Here is a 20,302-nt window from a genome sequence, read left to right on the forward strand (position 1 = left end):
CTGTGCTAAGGGTAAATAATAATAATTTAAGAGAGGGAGGAAGGTGATCCAGTTTGCAATTTCAAAAGATTATGCTCATCCCCATTCACTAAATGAAGATCTGTTATTAGCTGTGTGGCCTTAGATAGGGGCTTCCCAGGTGGCACTAGTGGTAAAGAATTCGCCTGCTAATGCAGGAGACATAAGAGATGTAGGTTAGATCCTTGGGTTGGGAGGACCCCCTAGAGGAGGGCATGGCAACCCATTCCAGTATTTCTGCCTAGAGAATCTCATGAACAGAGGAGCCTGGCAGGCTACAGTCCATGGGGTGGCAAAGAGTCGACATGACTGAAGTGACTCAGCATGTACATATGCTGGTATCTAAACTTTATCTTTGTTTTAAAATTGGGAAGAAGATTACTGCCTATATCAAGGATTATCGTAAGGATTATGGAAACACAGGTAGCAACTGACATTTAAAAATTGTCTAGTAGCTCTTATTATGATGAAACCTGAAATACTTCCACTCCATTACCTGAATTGGTAAACTTCATTACTGAAGCTGGAGTCATAAAACAGAAAAATGCATCTTCAAAGTGATCTGAGTGATCATTGGGGAAGCCATGAGAAAGATTCCTTGAAGTTCATTGTCTTCTAGTATTCCATCCCCTAGAATCTGATCTCAAGTCATAAAAGCAGAAACAAAAAGAATTCACCATGGGGAAAAAACAATCTCATCTTTGAGGTCCTCTAGAGAAACTATAAATACTCTCTGATGTTCTGTGCGAAAACCACCATGTGTGAGTGGTGGGCCCGATTAATGAGGAGAGAGTTTTGTGAAGGTAAGAAGTTCTGAGACTGAAGGAAGTTGGGGAAGGGAAATTCTGTAGAACTCTCCAGAATCAGGGGTCCCCACGCCTGACAACTCATCAGAATCACTGGGGGCACCTGACGTATCATCTACCTTCGTGCAGAACACGCTCCGGATCTCCTCACTCAGACGGCTTGGGAGGGCCACCTGAGCATCTGTACTTTAGAAGCAAAACAAACCTCAAGATAATGATGACAGTCGCTCCTCACAATCGGGATACAGAGGATTGGTGGAGAATGCGACACTCAGAATATGATGTCTGGGGACTTCCCTGGTGGTCCGGTGGCTGGGACTCTACTCTGCCAATTCAGGGGGCCTGCATTCCATCCTTGGTCAGGGAACTAAATCCCACATGCCGTTGTGCTCAGTTTGTCTCTTATGACTCAGAACTCTCTTCTAATGTAGATATTATGTTTTGCATCTTGACAGATGAGGGAGTGGAGGCCCAACAAAGTGAACTTAGCCAAGGCCACACAGACAGTAAGTGGCAGGGTCATGATTCAAACTCTTATCTGACTGGATCCAAAGTCTGTGTTCTTAACCACTCCACCATGCCACCCTCCTGGCTGGGAACACCTTCCACTAGTCCTCAGTCCCCTAGATAGGCTGAAGTGATGTGTAAATGGATCTCTGGCCTGGCAGATGGGCTATCTTCGCTTTCAATGTATGTAGCGCAGAGAAATTCCACCCAAAGAAATATGGATCAGGAAGTCTGGAGACCCTTACCCCAACAATGGTGTCTGTAAACTGCCTGCTTGCTTTCTTGACTTTGTCGTTTCTCTCTCAACTTATGTACCCAGAAGCAGCTGTCTTTACCGTGGACCAATGCACAGCAGAGGAGACCCAGACAGACTTGGCATGGCTTGCCCATTGTCAGGTCCACAAGTCTACAGACTGCAGCTGGGGCTCAGTTGGCTTTCCTGACAGTGACAAAGTAGCTTGGAAGACTGAGGAGCAGACCAGCCCAAGAATAGCCTGGATTGTCCAGCTGGTGGCCTGAAGCCAAGTGGGCACTGTGCCAAGGCCACAGCTGGCTGCTGCTTCCTTACGAATTATGGCAGAGTGTTTGTGGAAAGCCAACAGGATGGCACTTTGTGGAGGGCAACCAGGATACTTTTGACTGTGCTGTGTATTCTAATAACATATGAGCTGTAAAATGGATGCAGGTCACAAAGGCAAGAGAACAAGCAAAAATGAGACAGAATGAAGATGGATTTGATGGCCAACCACATGCAAGTCATTTGTGTATTTCCGTTTCCTCTGACTTCAACAGTGATGATTATATGTGAGTTTAAACCATGGTATGTGCAGGTTCTCTGCAACACTAATGTGGTATGGATGGTGAGAGTTTTGCAATCACAAGAGAAATGAGGGAAGACTGAGGCTCTGTTCTGCAGGCCTCAGCTCTACCCCTGAAAGAATGTATGACTTTCTGTTAAATCATTTCTACTCTCTTTGAATCAATATTCCCATGTGAAGGAATGAAGGGACTGGACTAGAACACTGGGTTTCAAATTGCGTTTCTCAGAACCCCCTCAGGAAGCACTGTTGGGGGAGATACAGGTGAGAATTACTCAGGCTCTACCTTCCCTTTACTGCCTTCAACCAGAGGGCTCCGTGGTTAAAATAATTTTGAAAACCAGTGAACTCAATGATCTGTAGAGCTGATCCTGCAGAAATTCTATGGTCTCCACGTGCTATGAGGCAGTATCCTTGGATAGGCTATGCCCTTGAGACATCTCTTACCTGGATGCTGAATTATACACATTCATACACAAGCGCACTTCTCTGTGGGAAAGGGTTAATAGTTTGCATCAGATTCTCAAAGGTATGCATGAGCCCTCCTAGCAGAATTGCAGAATGTTTAGAAGGCTCCACACCATAGAAATCCATTGTACTATAAATCTGACTTGGGTATAAATGAGGACATTAGGATACATCTAAAAAGAAAGAAGAAATCAAAAGGAAAAGAAAGCAAGAGATCAGTTCACATCTAATCTAGCCCATCAGAATTAGAGAAATCATCACAATAGAGTCTCTCCATAGACGAGACTGAGAGCATTGTCCAAGCTCATTAAAACCTGTTACAGTAAGGAGAAACAATTCCTACTTCCATAAGACACTCTCAAAATGCATAGCTGATTTCCTGGCATTCAGAAAGGCTTGGCACAACTGCTGCGAACTATGTAGGGGAAAGGTGGTTAAAGAATGAGCAGGCACAGAAACAGATTTACTTTGTACTTCCACATCAGACTGATGTCCAACTCAAGACCAAGAACACAGATGGGAGTTAAAAGTCCAGCTGCCAGAAACACAATCTCCATTTGACTTCTTTGGCACATAGTAGTCACTCAATAAATACTTGCTGATGAGTTAAGAGACTCTCCCCAACCAATCACTGGTTGGAATATTAAACACTTTTAGGCCCCCAAAGTCCTTTTTCATATGACATGAGATCCCTACTCTAACTTTCTGGGCATCTGCCAAGACTCCACTCTGGGCCAGGCCCTCTGACCACTCCTTTGCTGGACGACTCTCAGCATGGCTGTGGTTGCAGACTGCAGTGTGGCAGTTTGGAGAACAAATTACCTGGGGACGAGTTAATGAGTGTCCTGGGACATTTGCCATAGAGATTATGGTTCCTTTGGCACTGGCTAGCCAACCCACATGGAACTACCCTTCGTGGGGTGATGTGCCTGGGTGACTCTCAAGGCTTGGCCTAGCACATGCCTGGGGCTTTCTCTGCGTCCCCACCTCGCCACAGCAGCCCACACCTACACAAACTCTCTTGGTACTTACACTACCTTGGGTTGCTGGATTTACCTGATCTGCTGTTATCTGACCTCCTTTGTTACACTGCATACCACATGACAATAAAGAGAAAACAAATCAAGAAGAATCTTCATTGTTGGTGTTTTGCTTCTAGAAAATCCTTATTTAGCTGGTCTTATATATCTCATTTCTAAACACAGCAACCCACTCCATTATTCTTGCCTGGGAAATCCCATGGACGGAGGTGTCTGGAGGGCTACAGTCCATGGGGTCGCAAAGAGGAAGACACAATTTAGTGACTGAGCATGCGCACACCTCTACATGTCTAGAAAAGCAATATGGATAACTAGAAAGTTGTTTCTATTTTACCACTTAACACCTCTTTGACTTTGATCAGGATCAACCAGCTATGCCTTTGTTTCATTATCTGTAAGATGGGAATAGAAATAATACCACATATTCATACACATGGGCTCCAAAATCACTGCAGATGGTGCTGCAGCCATGAAATTAAAAGACGCATGCTCCTTGCAAGAAAAGTTATGACCAACCAAGACAGCATATTAAGAAGCAGAGATATTACTTTGCCAACCAAGGTCCAGAGTCAAAACCATAGTCAAAGCTATGGTTTTTTTAGTAGTCATATACAGATGTGAGAGGTGGACTATAAAGAAAGCTGAGCACTGAAGAACTGCTGCTTTTGAACTGTGGTGTTGGAGAAAACTCTTGAGAATCTCTTGGACTGCAAGGAGATCCAATCAATCCATCCCAAAAGAAATCAGTCCTAAATATTCATTAGAAGGACTGATGCTGAAGCTGAAACTCCGATACTTTGGCCCCCTGATGTGAAGAACTGACTCATTGGAAAAGACCCTGATGCTGGGAAAGATTGAAGGTAAGAGGAGAAGGGGACGACAGAGGATGAGATGGTTGGATGGCATCACCCACTCAATGGACATGATTTTGAGTAAGCTCTGGGAGTTAGTGATGGACAGGGAAGCCTGACGTACTGCAGTGGATGGGGTCACAAAGAGTTGGACACAACTGAGCAACTGAACTGAACTGATTCATACCTATATTTGGCAAATACATACTTGTTAAGAAGCTACTGTCAGCCTTTATGCTTGGCACAAAGCATAGACATAGAATCATTTTCATTAAATTAATGAAGGAACAAATGAATGAATACCAGGATTATACGGTACACGACCAAGGTATCAATGTGTAGGTGACCTTCTCTATTCCCCTTGAGGTCCAATATTGCTGGCAAGGTATTTTCCTACATCGTAAAAGTGAGCCTGATGTAAAAATTGTCACTGGAAGCATGAAGGTTCTGGAATGATTCAAGAGACTCTGTACTAACTACATGATTTAGGGCGCTGAGTACAAGATAAGAGAGGATGGTGTATCGTGTTCTAAAATTAAGAATTTCAAGATGGCGGCAGCAGAGCATGAAAACAAGTAAAGAACACACACCCTGAAGAGACGGCTAAAGATCAGAAATTTCGTTAAAGTCATAGCCAATAAAAGTGAGTGTTAAAGAAGAGCTGTTTTTATTTTTGGTATTTGGATGAATAGAAGTTTTTAAAATTAATTTTGATGTATCAACTCTTTCAATCATTTCTTTGTGATTCCTGTTTTTCTACCTCTTGTAAACTCTGACAATGATTACACAGCAAGAGGATATGAAAGCAAAGATTAATTTACCTGTGTGTGAGGAATATTTTATTTAATTTCTTAGTTTAATATAAAGTTGATGAGACAATGACTTATAAACCAAATCACAGGGAGAATACTTGTTCCTTCTATAATTTATAGGAAATACCATCTGTTGTAAAATTCAGTGGCATTTTTTTTGTCTAAGCAATCCCACTGGGTCATAATTTAAAACTAGTTAAAAGTTTTCCAAGCTAAGAAGAATTGGAAATAAATGAGTTTCCTTACTTCCTTTAATTCTTTTGTGGACCAAACACCGTTTCAGAGCTCTGATTAAGTGTTGGCACTCTGAAGACAGAGAGATAAAGATATCTGAAGACAAAGAGTTAAAGATACTATCCAAGTAAACAGAGAGCATCAGAAGGGCTAGATATGACAAGCAAACAAAAAGAAATGAGAGAAAAACAAATGCTATCCTCAAAATATGCCAAAGCACAGAGAAATAGAAAGCACAAAGCAGACTGATATCTACCTTAGACAAAATGTTTAAACCCTAATTCCTGAAAGGGGAATGAGGTAGATGTAGAAGGCAAGGAAATTTCTTCAGGTGGAGAAATGGGCATATGGAGACAAAGTTGCATAAATAATGTGTGTGTTTTTGTTTCCCCCTCTAGAATAGAAAATCTATGAACACAAAACCTTGGTTCTGTTGTTCACAGTGGTATACCCAGTGTCTCACTATAAATAGCCACTGAATGAATGAATGGTGCTCTATTCTAGAACTCTTTTTGGTATGACTGGGAAAGAAATAGGGATGATGAAAGTAGAGACTAAGTAAAGTGGAGACAAACTGGGCAGAGTTGTGCATATCATGCCAAGCAGTTCAGGCTTTATTCTGTATAAGCAAAATGGAGCCATTGAAGATGCTTAACAGGAAAGTGTCACAGTCACCTGTGAGCCAGTCAATGGCTTCTGAAGGAAAGGTTGGGGTGTGGGGGAAGGTGGAGGAGGACTGACTGGAGGTGAAGAGGACTTCTGAGTTATTGGTGTCACTGATGTTTGAGATCAAGAGAACATGATGCAGCCATGAAATTAAAAGACGCTTACTCCTTGGAAAGAAAGTTATGACCAACCTAGACAGCATTTTGAAAAGCAGAGACATTACTTTGCCGACTAAGGTCTGTCTAGTCAAGGCTGTGGTTTTTCTAGTTGTCATGTATGGATGTGACAGTTGGACTGTGAAGAAAGCTGAGCCCAGAAGAATTGATGCTTTTGAACTATGATGTTGGAGAAGACTCTTGAGAGTCCCTTGGACTGCAAGGAGATCCAAGCAGTCCATTCTGAAGGAGATCAGCCCTGGGATTTCTTTGGAAGGAATGATGCTAAAGCTGAAACTCCAGTACTTTGGCCACCTCATGCGAAGAGTTGACTCATTGGAAAAGACCCTGATGCTGGGAGGGATTGGGGGCAGGAGGAGAAGGGGAAGGCAGAGGATGAGATGGCTGTATGGACTCTATGGACATGAGTTTGGGTAAACTTCGGGATTTGGTGATGGACAGGGAGGCCTGGCATGTTGTGATTCATGGGGTCGCAAAGAGTCAGACACAACTGAGCAACTGAACTGAACTGAACTTAGTGGGGATGGAGATGATGTCTATTTAAGGAATAAACTCAAGAACTTTGCAATGGAACAGATTTGGGAGAGGTTGGTGACACAGAAGGAAACATCTAGGCAGACTTCCAGCTTCCTAACTTCTTCAGTGGAATCACAAAGGCTTGACCTACATGGTGCAGGGCAGTGTGTGGAGGAAGATGATCAATTATGACAGATAATTGCACTATAGCAAGAGAACTTCTACAATGCCTGGAAAATAAAATGAGTTTGTGGGATGTCATAATTTTGAAACTTGTCACAAAATAGCAAAGCACAGTTTTCATTACTAACATCATTTTCTTACAAGAGCATTGGCTTCTGAACCCCAAACACACTATATTAAGGATGTCTTTTAATCACCAAATCGTTACAACAAATTGGAAAACTAATAGCTTGTCAGTGCCTCCAATACACAACTAACCACAGGAGCAGGAAACTCAATTTGAAATTCTAACACCAAAGGAAATCCTGAAAGCCACCTGATTCAGTGAATGTATGTTCATCAGTCCTGCTTTGCTGGCAGTCAAGTTACTCAAGCAAAGTAATGAAGCCCACTAAAAAAATATATTTATTTATTTGACTGCGCTGGGTCTTAGTTGCAGCATGTGGTGATATAGTTCCCTGACCAAGGATCAAACCCGGGCCCCCTGCACTGGGAATGTGCAATCTTAACCACTGGACTACCAGGGAAGTCCTTCGAGTCCATTTTTGACTAGTTGATGAACCTGCCCAAAGGATTATGTATGCAAATGGCAACAATCTTGGACTAAAAGAAATGAAAGTCACAGAGATCTGAGTGCACATGTGTGCACATCTAAGTATACCAAGTGCCATAACAACAAAATGGAGAGAAGGAAAGGATGGCCAGCCTGTGTGAGCACTGACTATGTTTTGACCACTTTTATTGTGTTGGCCAAAAAAGTATGACTTTTTCATATGATCTTAGTGGAAAAACCCAAACGAATTTTTTGGTCAACTTAATACATCCACCACTCTCCTTAAATTCTCAGAACAGGTTGAACAAACAGGAAGGTAGGTGAGATCTGTTTATAAGTTTCCTGAGTGCCGGGTAAGTGTTTTATTCGCCATTACACCATACTCTTCAGCACAGTGCGTGACACATGGCTGAATTTTCTTAAAATAATTGAAACAAGAGAGGGAAGGAGGGCAGGCATCAGTCCCCTTTTACACTAACTTCAGACAGCTAGGAAGAGATGCCACTGGGGTTTATATGCTCTTTGCCCCCATGGCCTAAACTGTGTCTACTCTGCCATACTGTTTCTTAAAAGTGTATTGGGTCTGAGTGGAAATGTTCTTGAACAAGAAGGGTCAAAGACTTTCCTGGAAGACTGTGGGAGCATCTAAATTGGCACTACTTTTGTACCCCATCCACCTTCAGACAGAGGGCACGTTTCTTCTTCTTCCCCTGCTATCAGTGAGACAGAGACAGACATTTCTGATTGCACAAAGCACCTAGTGGGCCTGTGATATCTACTAGCAACTAACAAGTCCACTTGGGGATGGGCAGATGAGAACTTCTAAACGTACTTCCTTTCTCTTTTGGATTATTTATTCTAGTTCTGTGAAAAATGTCATGGGGAATTTGCTAGCCCCCATGAGTCAAAACCCCATAAATAGGTTAGCTCAGTGGAATAGGGCTCAAGAGGCCAAGAGTTGAGTGTGTGCAGTACTGAAGAAGATGGGATTGAGTAAAGACTGGAAGAATATGAAAAGCTGACTATGGTGCTTACAGAACTTGAGTGCTCTCTACAATCAATTGCTACAAATCCTGTAACTCTCTACAATCAATGGCTGGGAACAGGATGAGCTGGTGAGAAGAGTACGAGTGGCACAGATAGTGGACCTTAGCCCTCTATAGGGAAAATGGGATTGGAGAGCTGGATTAGATTTTGCATCACTGTTCATTGGCTGCATTGCTTTCTCTCTCAAAACAAGAAAAAAATTTTTTTCAAAGCCTGAACTTGTATTCATGGCATAGACAGTGGATCTCTCTGGGTGGCACTATTAATATTTGTTTCATTTTATAATCTAGCCTGCAACGGATCCCCCAACCCTGAGAACAAGGGCTCAAGCAAGACTGCCACCGTGCATAAGCCCCATCTCTATAGTCCTGCCAAGTCACCATTCTGAGACCCCATTCTTTTCAGTGAGTCACTATCTCCACTTCTAAGTCTTTATCTCTTAAATATTTAGTGCAAGTTAGGAGAACCCCTCAATACTGTAGGAAAAGTCTAACAGATCAGATCGGCATGATATGGGCTTGGGAAACTAATAGCGAGGATCTCATTTACATGTATTACATTGTACATTTATACCATTCATCACAGCTCACTAAAGGAGGGTGAGGATGTGCACACAGGCTCCATTGTGGCATCAGCACGGTGGCAGGCTCTGCAGAAGACACGTGGCTGAATCAGATGCATTGCTGTCCCCATGGACCTCAACAGTGCGAGCAAGTGCTATGAGCACAGCTGCTCTTCATTCTCAAACCCAAAAATCTGAACATGAAGAGTGACTAAAAGTTTCCGCACCTCTTCTGGTGCCAGGGGCCATCTGGAAAGTAGAGTTTAGAGGCTGAAAGACTAAAGTTTCTGGGCCAAGCTGATGGTCATGCCCAGGGATTGGGTGAAAAACATCTTCCCTCAGCACCTTTCAGAATGATTATTTCAAAGCTCCCTTTTTCATGGAAGAACAACCACGAAGAGAACAATACTGCCCATGTTTGTGGCATTTCACTGCATACTTAGGGTGTGTTATCTCCTTTGAGGGTCACAGCCAGCCTGTAACATGTACAGAGGAGGCAAGATACTGTCTCCATGTGCCAGAAGAAGGCATGGCCTCAGAAAGTGAAGTTCAATGTCTTGTCCAAGATCACACACCTTGCAAATGGCAAAGCTGGGATTCGAACCCAGAGTTTCTGAATCTGAGCTCTTCTACTACACCAGTTTCAACGTGCCAGAGGACTGCACAGAAAAGGACCTTCAGCATGTTTGGGGATTCTGGGGAGGTTCCTTGGATAAGGAAGGATTTGAACTGGGATGATAGGAGTGGATCATTTTTTGCCTGACAGATCCAGAGGAGCAAAAGGATGCTGAAGACATAATGGTGTGGACAAAGGGAGGTGGTGAAAAATGATGGCAGCTGACAAGAGAGCTGAAAACAGTGACTGGGGCTGCAGGAGAGCAGACCCGTGAGAAGAGAGGCTGGAATTGAGGGTAAGAGCAAAGTCATGAAGGACTTCTTGACTTTAGGACAGTAAAAGACTGCATCTGGCAGGCATCAGGTTGTGCAGAGGTCCAAGAACTGCAATGGGCAAGACCACTGTGCTATACTTGAGTAAGTGTACACATGCAGCAGTGTGGAGGATATACTGGAAAGGCACAACTTTGCCCACTATAGGAAAATGGGATTGGAGGGAGCTGTCCCAAAATGGGATCTGGGACCTGCCAGACTAGATTCTGTTTCACTGTTCATTGGATGCTTCTCAAAATTTGTTTTTGAAATCTGGACTTGTATTCATGGCCATTCATTGGCCATTGCTATCTGCAGCCTGGCTTTCGAGCAGTATATTACTTGAGTTAGACACAGGACCCCAAAAAGCTTTTGGGTCCTGGGGACCACCCCAGAGGAAGGCCCACTTTTTCGCTTTCCAAATGAATTACACTTCTATGCTTTTTCTCTAAGTATCTGTGTAAGAACTAACAACGGTTAGCTCTATTTCAAAGAAAAAATGAAAAGTATTTGTGAGAACTTCCTGTGGGGTAGGGGAGAAAGGTCACTGAAAATGCATTAAGGTGCGCTACTAGCAGACAGACGGAATGACATTTTGGAGAAAGAAAATGGGCACAAGAACACTTTGGGGATTTGATTGTTGAAATTATAGTCCTCTTCTCCATGGTCAAATGGAATAAAAGGTCAGAGCTACCATTTTCTCCACAGAAAGCTGCTGAAGTGATCATTTTAATATGGATGGGTTCCACAAATAAAAAGAGGTTTTCTGGTGCTCTGCAAAAGAGCTGCTTTTACAACAGCAAACATTCAAACTATTTAAGATCCTAACTATGACCCAGTGCAGATTTAAAATATTTGAAATACTAACAACAGGACTTCCCTAGTGGTTCAGTGGTTAAAACATCACCTTCCTTCCTACAGGGGGTGCAGGTTAGATCCCTGTTCATGGAGCTAAGATCCCACAAGCCTTGTGGCCAAAAATTAAAACATAAAACAAGAAATATTCTTAAATTCAATAGACTTTTAAAATGGTCTACATAAAAACAAATCTTAAAGAAAATACTAACAATGAACTGTTTTAACCTGTATATGAGAAACGCAGAAAGGAGTTGTTCCAGAAGGTCTGGAAGTTTGTTCGCATGGAGAACACTGGACCTAAACACCACTTGGATAACAATGTGTGAGATTCTCGAGTCACATGTCCTGGGTAGGACTTCTTCACCTTCCAAATATCATCAGTGCAATTCGCTTTCTTGACATATTAAGTGTTCATCTTTCCCTTAAAGGATTAGTTAAGCTTCCAAAATAGAATGTGTTCTAAGATGAGTAAGGGTTTTTTTTTGCATTTTTTATTGACATATAATTGATTTACAATGTTGTGTTAATTTCTGCTGTGCAGCTAAGCAATTTGGTTATACATATATTCATATATTCTTTTTCATATTCTTTTCCATTATGGTTTATCACCAGATATTGACTACAGAGGAGGGACCTTTTAAAAGCTATACAGCAGGACTTTGTTGTTTATCTATTCTATATATAATAGTTTGCAGCTGTTAATCCCAAACTCCCAGTCCATCCTTTCTCTACTCCCTGATCAACAGTGACAACAAGTCTTTTCTCTATGTCTATGAGTCTGTTTCTATTTCATGGATAAGTTCATTTGTGCCATATTTTAGATTCCACATATAAGTGATGTCACATGGTATTTGTCTTTCTAAGATGAGGAAGGTATTGAAATATCATCTGTATCTAGCTCAGGGGAAAACAGTGGGAGGCTCCACTGACAACCCACAAAATCTTAAACGATCTTACCGATGATCTACTACTTAAAAGATGAATGGAATCAATACTAAATCAATGGAGGGTGACACTAAACATGAAAATGGTGTGGGGAAAAGTTCTCTATTTGCCACAGCTTATGACTTCCTCCCAGTGGGCTTCCAGTCCTAAGGAATTGGCCATTGACCCACACATGTCTTAAAACACTTTCTTGTGGATATTTTATTGACCTTAATTGGTTGGGACTTACATACCTATGCACAGGTCTCATAATATGTTTGGCTAAAGAGCATGGACATAGGGAATGAAGAAGGGATAATGGAAGGGGTACAGAAGAAAGGGGAGAAAGGAGAACAGAACTAGAGGGAGAAGGAGAGGAGGGACAGAACCAGATGAGGGCCATATGAATCCCACTTGGAAGCCATTTCAAGTCCCTGCTCCCAACCACACAGCACTCACTCTCAAGTCAGTTTCACTTTCGCTGTCCTCATAACCAGTTGAGGCTGGTTTCCTACTCAGAGATTTACAGTGACTGACAAAGATAAGGCTGATATCTTGAACCTGTACTGGCCAAAATGATGGCAGTCATCAGCTACATGTGGCTACTGGAATTTAATTATAAACTAATTAATGTTACATAAAATGCAAAATGCAATTTCCTCACTAGGATTACCCATATCTGATGTGTTCAAAAGCCGCATGTGACTAGTAGCTACCACATCAGACAGTGTTGATATAGGACACTTCTGTCACCATAGAAATTTCAATTAGACAGCATTTTCCTAAACTATGATTTTATCTGTGACTTGATGAACCTTCCATAACACTATCTGGATCCTCCCTTTCTGCAGACCTGCATTCTATTTGCTTTTTGCCTTTGGGTGAGTTTAATGTACTTTTCCAACCTGTTTCATCTTCATAGGCTAGCTCTCCTAATTCTCTTAATGTAAGATTATTTGATGGTTTTAATCACCAAGAATGACAACAATAACTAACATTTATTGAATAGTATTATAAATATACCAGGTACACTTTCAAGCACTTGACTTAGAGCATATACTCAATCCTTATAACCTACTTTACAGATGGGGAAACTGAAGTATTGAGAGATTAATATTTTGCCCAAAGTCATATTGTTGGCAGATAGCAGAACCAATATTTTAATCAAGGCAGTTTGACCCCAGAGACATATAGGTTATTGAGTGTTTTAAGGGACCTTGAGATAAAGAAATGAATGAAAGACAGACTTTATGTACTTGAAACCTTACAATTTAATCCAAGAGACTAACAAAATGAGGTAAATAATAAGCTATTAAAAAAACTGACAGCTACCGTGAGGTTTTGGCCCCACAGTAAAGTGTATTTTCTACTTATCATGAAACAGGCTTGTTGAATTATAGGCTTTTGCATGAAGGCTTGTTAAGTGGTAACCCTATCTGCTTTACCTGCAAGAAATATCAGACCAGATACAAACAACTAACATCCTTGTATTCTCTATGGAAACACATGCTAAGTCACTTCAGTTGCATCTGACCCTTTGCAAACTCATGGACTATAGCCCACCAGGCTCCTCTGTCCATGGAATTCTCCAGGCAAGAATACTGGAGTGGGTTGCTGTTTCCTTCTCCAGGGGATCTTCCCAACTGAGGGATCGAACCTGAGGTTCATGTTTGGCAGGAGGATTCTTTACCACTAGAGCCACCTGGAAAGCCCCTCTCTGTGAAGATACATTAAGGTCAGAGCTCATCTTCTATGAGAAAACACTGTGACTGCCTAGAGATTAGTCACATCCACGTAGGACAGACTCATGAGACATCATGGGGCAGCAGGCACACTAGCTGGGAAATTGAAATACCTCTATTCCAATATTGGCCCTGCCACTGGTTCACAAGCATTACCAACTGGGAAAGAGTCCATGATTCTGGCTAGATCTTAAGTTGACCTATCAGTAAAACGAAAGAAGTACACAAGGTCAGAAATTTCCAAGTTTGGGTATCTGACTTTCCAGATGGTCAGTATGACAGGATACCTGCCCATTGTTTTTAGATTTTTCTTTCTCAATTCTATGTCCACGATGTCCCTTTTCGCAGCTGACAAAAGAGAGATGAGGGAATTCCCTGGTGGTCCAGTGGCTGGGACTCTGCGCTTTCACTGCAGGAGACATGGGCTTGATCACTGGTCAAGAAAATAAGATCCCACAGGGCACGAGGCAAGGAAAAGAAAAACATTTTTTTAAAAGAGAAAGAGAGACAGTCCTCTGACCACCCTGAATTTTACTATGGAGCTTTATCTCAGGGAATAAAATCCTCGAGAGTACAAAACAACAAAATAAGATTCAAGAACATGGAATTTCTGAGGAAGAGTCCGTGTAGAGCAAACCAAGAGTGTTAGAGTAAGAAATATTGATAAGGCAGGGCCTTTATTTCATCCGGTGACAAATCATGGCAGACTCCATGCCCTTACTGACCCATCTTTATGTTAGAATTTCAATGGTACTACTTGTCACAGGAGAATATAATCAAATCAGAGTTAACCAGAAAGGCAATCTTGGCTGATTAGTTTGACACTGAGGACTGGTTTCACTACTGAGGTTATATGGTGGACGTTTTCCATAAACTGAATGACCTAAATGAACATTTCCAAGGTTATGATGAAAATACACATAAAGTATATAATTAATATACTGAAAAGTGAAAAATACATCCTTTAAAACAATTTAAAGTCATGCTTTATATATGTAAAAACAGTGACATGTGAACAGTTACACAGGTTTCAAAATAATTTATCTTTTTAGGTGGACTACAAACAAAAAAAAAATGAGGAACTAGATGTCAGATATTAAAAACCTTCCCATGCTCACTTTGGCAGCACATATACTAAAATTGGAATGATACAGAGAAGATTAGCATGGCCCCTGAGCAAGGATAACATGCAAATTCGTGAAGCGTTCCATATTTTTGCAAAAAGAAAGAGCATGAGAAAATACTTGAGGAGATAATAGTTGAAAAATTCCCTAAAATGGGGAAGGAAATAATCACCCAAGTCCAAGAAACCCTAAGAGTCCCAAACAGCATAAACACAAGGTGAAACACCCCAAGACACATATTAATCAAATTAACAAAGATCAAACACAAAGAACAAATATTAAAAGCAGCAAGGGAAAAACAACAAATAACACCCAAGGGGATTCCTGTAAGGATAACAGCTGATCTTTCAATAGAAACTCTTCAGGCCAGAGCAAATGGCAGGACATACTTAAAGTGATGAAAGAAAATAACCTACAGCCCAGATTACTGTACCCAGCAAGGATCTCATTCAAATATGAAGGAGAAATCCAAAGCTTTACAGACAAGCAAAAGCTGAGAAAATTCAGCACCACCAAACCAGCTCTCCAACAAATTCTAAAGGATCTTCTCTAGACAGGAAACAAAGAAAGGGTGTATAAACTCAAACCCAAAACAATAAAGTAAATGGTAATGGGATCATACTTATCAATAATTACCTTAAATGTAAACGGGTTGAATGCCCCAACCAAAAGACAAAGACTGGCTGAATGGATACAAAAACAAGACCCCTATATATGTTGTCTACAAGAGACCCACCTCAAAACAAGGGATGCATACAGACTGAAAGTGAAGGGCTGGAAAAAGATATTCCATGCAAATAGACACCAAGAGAAAGCAGGAGTAGCAATATTCAGATAAAATAGACTTTAAAACAAAGGCTGTGAAAAGAGACAAAAATGGACACTACATAATGATCAAAGGATCAATCCAAGAAGATATAACAATCATAAATATAAATGCACCCAACATAGGAGCACTACAATATATAAGACAAATGTTAACAAGTATGAAAGGGGAAATTAACAATAACACAATAATAGTGGGAGATTTTAACACCCCACTCACACCTATGGATAGATCAGCTAAACAGAAAATTAACAAGGAAACACAAACTTTAAATGACACAACAGACCAGTTAGATCTAATTGATATCTATAGGACATTTCACCCCAAAACAATGAATTTCACCTTTTTCTCAAGTACACACGGAACCTTCTCCAGGATAGATCACATCCTCAGCGATAAATCTAGCCTTGGTAAACTCAAAAAAATTGAAATCATTCCAAACATCTTTTCTGACCACAATGCAGTAAGATTAGATGTCCATTATTAAAAATCCCAACATATGGAGGCTGAACAACACACTGCTGAATAACCAACAAATCACAGAGGAAATCAAAAAAGAAATCAAGATATGCATAGAAATGAATGAAAATGAAAACACAACAACCCAAAACCTATGGGAAACTGTAAAAGCAGTGCTAAGGGGAAGGTTCATATCAATACAGCCTTACTTCAAGTAACAAGAAAAAAGTCAAATAAATAACCTAACTCTACACCTAAAGCGACTAGAAAAGGAAGAAACGATAAGCCTCAGGGTTAGTAGAAGGAAAGAAATCTTAAAAATTAGGGCAGAAATAAATGCAAAAAAACACAAGAGACTATAGCAAAAATCAACAAAGCCAAAAGTTGGTTCTTTGAAAGGATAAATAAAATTGACAAACCATTAGCCAAACTCATCAAGAAACAAAGGGAGAAAAATCAAATCAACAAAATTAGAAATGAAAATGGAGAGATCACAACAGACAACACAGAAACACAAAGGATCATAAAAGACTATTATCAGCAACTATATGTGAATAACATGGACAACTTGGAAGAAATGGACAAATTCTTAGAAAAGTACAACTTTCCAAAATTGAACCAGGAAGAAATAGAAAATCTTAACAGACCCATCACAAGCATGGAAATTGAAACTGTAATCAGAAATCTGCCAACAAACAAAAGCCCAGGTCCAGACAGCTTCACAGCTGAATTCTACCAAAAATTTAGAGAAGAACTAACACCTATCCTACTCAAACTCTTCCAGAAAATTGCAGAGGAAGGTAAACTTCCAAACTCACTCTATGAGGCCACCATCACCCTAATATCAAAACTTGACAAAGATGCCACACAAAAAAAGAAAACTACAGGCCAATATCACTGATGAACATAGATGCAAAAATCCTTAACAAAATTCTAGCAATCAGAATCCAACAACACAATAAAAAGATCATACATCATGATCAAGAGGGCTTTATCCTAGGGATGCATGGATTCTTCAATATCTGCAAATCAATCAATGTAATACACCACATTAACAAATTGAAAAATAAAAGCCATATGATTATCTCAATAGATGCAGAGAAAGCCTTTGACAAAATTCAACATCCATTTATGATAAAAAAAAAAAACCCTCCAGAAAGCAGGAATAGAAGGAACATATCTCAACATAATAAAAGCTATATATAACAAACCCACAGCAAACATTATCCTCAATGGTGAAAAATTTAAGGCATTTCCCCTAAAGTCAGGAACAAGACAAGGGTGCCTACTCTCACCACTACTATTCAACATAGTTTTGGAAGTTTAGGCCACAGCAATCAGAGCAGAAAAAGAAATAAAAGGAATCCAGATTGGAAAAGAAGAAGTAAAACTCTCACTGTTTGCAGATGACATGATTCTCTACATAGAAAACCCTAAAGACTCCACCAAAAAATTACTAGAGCTAATCAATGAATATAGTAAAGTTGCAGGATATAAAATTAACATGCAGAAATCCCTTGCATTCCTATACACTAACAATAGAAAACAGAAAGAGAAATTAAGGAAACAATTCCATTCACCATTGCAATGAAAAGAATAAAATACTTCGGAATATATCTACCTAAAGAAACAGAAGACCTATATATAGAAAACTATAAAACACTGGAGAAAGAAATCAAAGAGGACACAAATTGATGGAGAAATATACCATGTTCATGGATCAGAAGAATCAATATAGTGAAAATGAGTATACTACCCAAAGCAATCTATAGATTCAATGTAATCCCTATCAAGCTACCAACGGTATTTTTCAGAGAACTAGAACAGATAATTTCACACTTTGTATGGAAATACAAAAAACCTCGAATAGCCAAAGCAATCTTGAGAAGAATGGAACTGGAGGAATCAACCTGCCTGACTTCAGTCTCTACTACAAAGCCACGGTCATCAAGACAGTATGGTACTGGAACAAAGACAGAAAAATAGATCATTGGAACAAAATGGAAAGCCCAGAGATAAATCCACGCACCTATGGACACCTTATCTTTGACAAACTGGGAAAACTGGTCAACCACTTGTAAAAGAATGAAACTGGAACCCTTTCTAACACCATACACAAAAATAAACTCAAAATGGATTAAAGATCTAAACATAAGACCAGAAACTATAAAACTCCTAGAGGAAAACAGGCAAAACACTCTCCGACATACACCACAGCAGGATCCTCTATGACCCACCTCCCAGAATATTGGAAATAAAAGCAAAAATAAACAAACGGGACCTAATTAAAAGCTTCTGCACAACAAAGGAAACTATAAGCAAGGTGAAAAGACAGCCTTCAGAATGGGAGAAAATAATAGCAAATGAAGCAACTGACAAAGAATTAATCTCAAAAATATACAAGCAACTCCTGCAGTTCAATTCCAGAAAAATAAATGACCCAATCAAAAAGTGGGCCAAAGAACTAAACAGACATTTCTCCAAAGAAGACATACAGATGGCTAACAAACACATGAAAAAATGCTCAACATCACTCATTATCAGAGAAATGCAAATCAAAACCACAATGAGGTACCATTTTATGCCAATCAGAATGGCTGTGATCCAAAAGTCTACAAGCAATAAATGCTGGAGAGGGTGTGGAGAAAAGGGAACCCTCTTACACTGTTGGTGGGAATGCAAACTAGTACAGCCACTATGGAGAACAGTGTGGAGACTCCTTAATAAACTGGAAATAGAACTGCCATATGACCCAGCAATCGCACTGCTGGGCATATACACCGAGGAAACCAGAATTGAAAGAGACACGTGTACCCCAGTGTTCATCGCAGCACTGTTTATAATAGCCAAGACATGGAAGCAACCTAGATGTCCATCAGCAGATGAATGGATAAGAAAGCAGTGGTATATATACACAATGGAATATTACTCAGCCATTAAAAAGAATACATTTGAATCAGTTCTAATGAGGTGGATGAAACTGGAGCCTATTATACAGAGTGGAGTAAGCCAGAAAGAAAAACACCAATATAGTATACTAACGCATATATATAGAATTTAGAAAGAAGGTAATAATAACCCTGTATGCGAGACAGCAATGGATGTACTGAACACGCGAGAGACATGGATGTATTGAACAGTCTTTTGGACTCTGTGGGAGAGGGCAAGGGTGGGATGATATGGGAGAATGGCCTTGAAACATGTAAAATATCATATGTGAAACAAATCGCCAGTACAGGTTCAATGCATGATACAGGGTGCTCGGGGCTGTTGCACTGGGATGACTTGGAGGGATGGGATCGGCAAGGAGGTGGGAGGGGTGTTCAGCATGGGGAACACATGTACACCCATGGCGGATTCATGTCAATGTATGGCAAAATCAATACAATATTGTAGGGTAAAATTAATTAATTAAAAAAAATAAAAATAAAAACCTTTCCACCTTATTAGTCTGGGTTTCTCTAATGTTCAGAAGGTACTTCTTATCCATTCTTTTAAATCCCTCAGCAAAGTCTTCCTTCACTTTAAGTCTCCAACATTTGAATCACTGGATTCTGCAAATTTCCTTGAGACATAGAACATCTTACCTTTCAACTTCTTAACAAGGAATCAAAAGGAATCTGCTACTTCATCTCTCTCCTGGCTCATGAATGCTGATCAGTAATAATTTGATATTGCCTTTCCCATGTGGACTTGATTAGGGAAAGAATGTTTTCTTTTAAAAAATAAATTTTGCACAGGTAGCCACTTTGTTCCTACAATTAGCTACAAAATGCAAAACAATTGCTAAAGCTCTTCCCATGAAACAGCTGGTTGATAAATGTTACTAATCTCTAGAGATTAGTAGTGGTAGTCAGCACCAGGGATATGCTTCCTGAAGTATTTTTTGTTTTTAATGGAGGGAAAGCATGGAAGAAATTAATGGTTAGGAGAGATACTGGTATCTTTTGTTTCCTAGATGATAAGAATGAATAGGGTTTGCTTGTCAATGCTCATTAATTTTGGGGACTTCATGATCTGTGTATTCAGCTTACAGACAAAAAGAATGGAAGAGGTAAATGAAAGTGTTGAAAGGAGCAGACAAGATAAGAGGGAAGACATTTCCCATTCACATATTCAGGAAACATATTGAAAACCTAGTATGTGCCAGGCCTTGGGTTAAGGACCAGGGATAGAAAGAGCTGA

At 40.3% G+C, this 20,302-nt stretch overlaps 1 protein-coding gene and 1 non-coding gene across 4 annotated transcripts in view; one reads left to right on the top strand and one right to left on the bottom strand.

Annotated features, from left to right (window-relative positions):
- FGF13 (fibroblast growth factor 13) overlaps positions 1-20,302 on the bottom strand; it is a 575,233-nt gene that overhangs the window by 313,709 nt on the left and 241,222 nt on the right. The gene's annotated exons all lie outside the window — the stretch shown is intronic.
- LOC128070712 (U6 spliceosomal RNA) lies at positions 14,819-14,925 on the top strand. Its single transcript, XR_008201682.1, has one exon. It is a non-coding gene; the product is annotated as a U6 spliceosomal RNA (small nuclear RNA).

Source organism: Budorcas taxicolor, chromosome X (genome assembly GCF_023091745.1).
Source record: "Budorcas taxicolor isolate Tak-1 chromosome X, Takin1.1, whole genome shotgun sequence".
NCBI classification, from domain to species: domain Eukaryota; kingdom Metazoa; phylum Chordata; class Mammalia; order Artiodactyla; family Bovidae; genus Budorcas; species Budorcas taxicolor.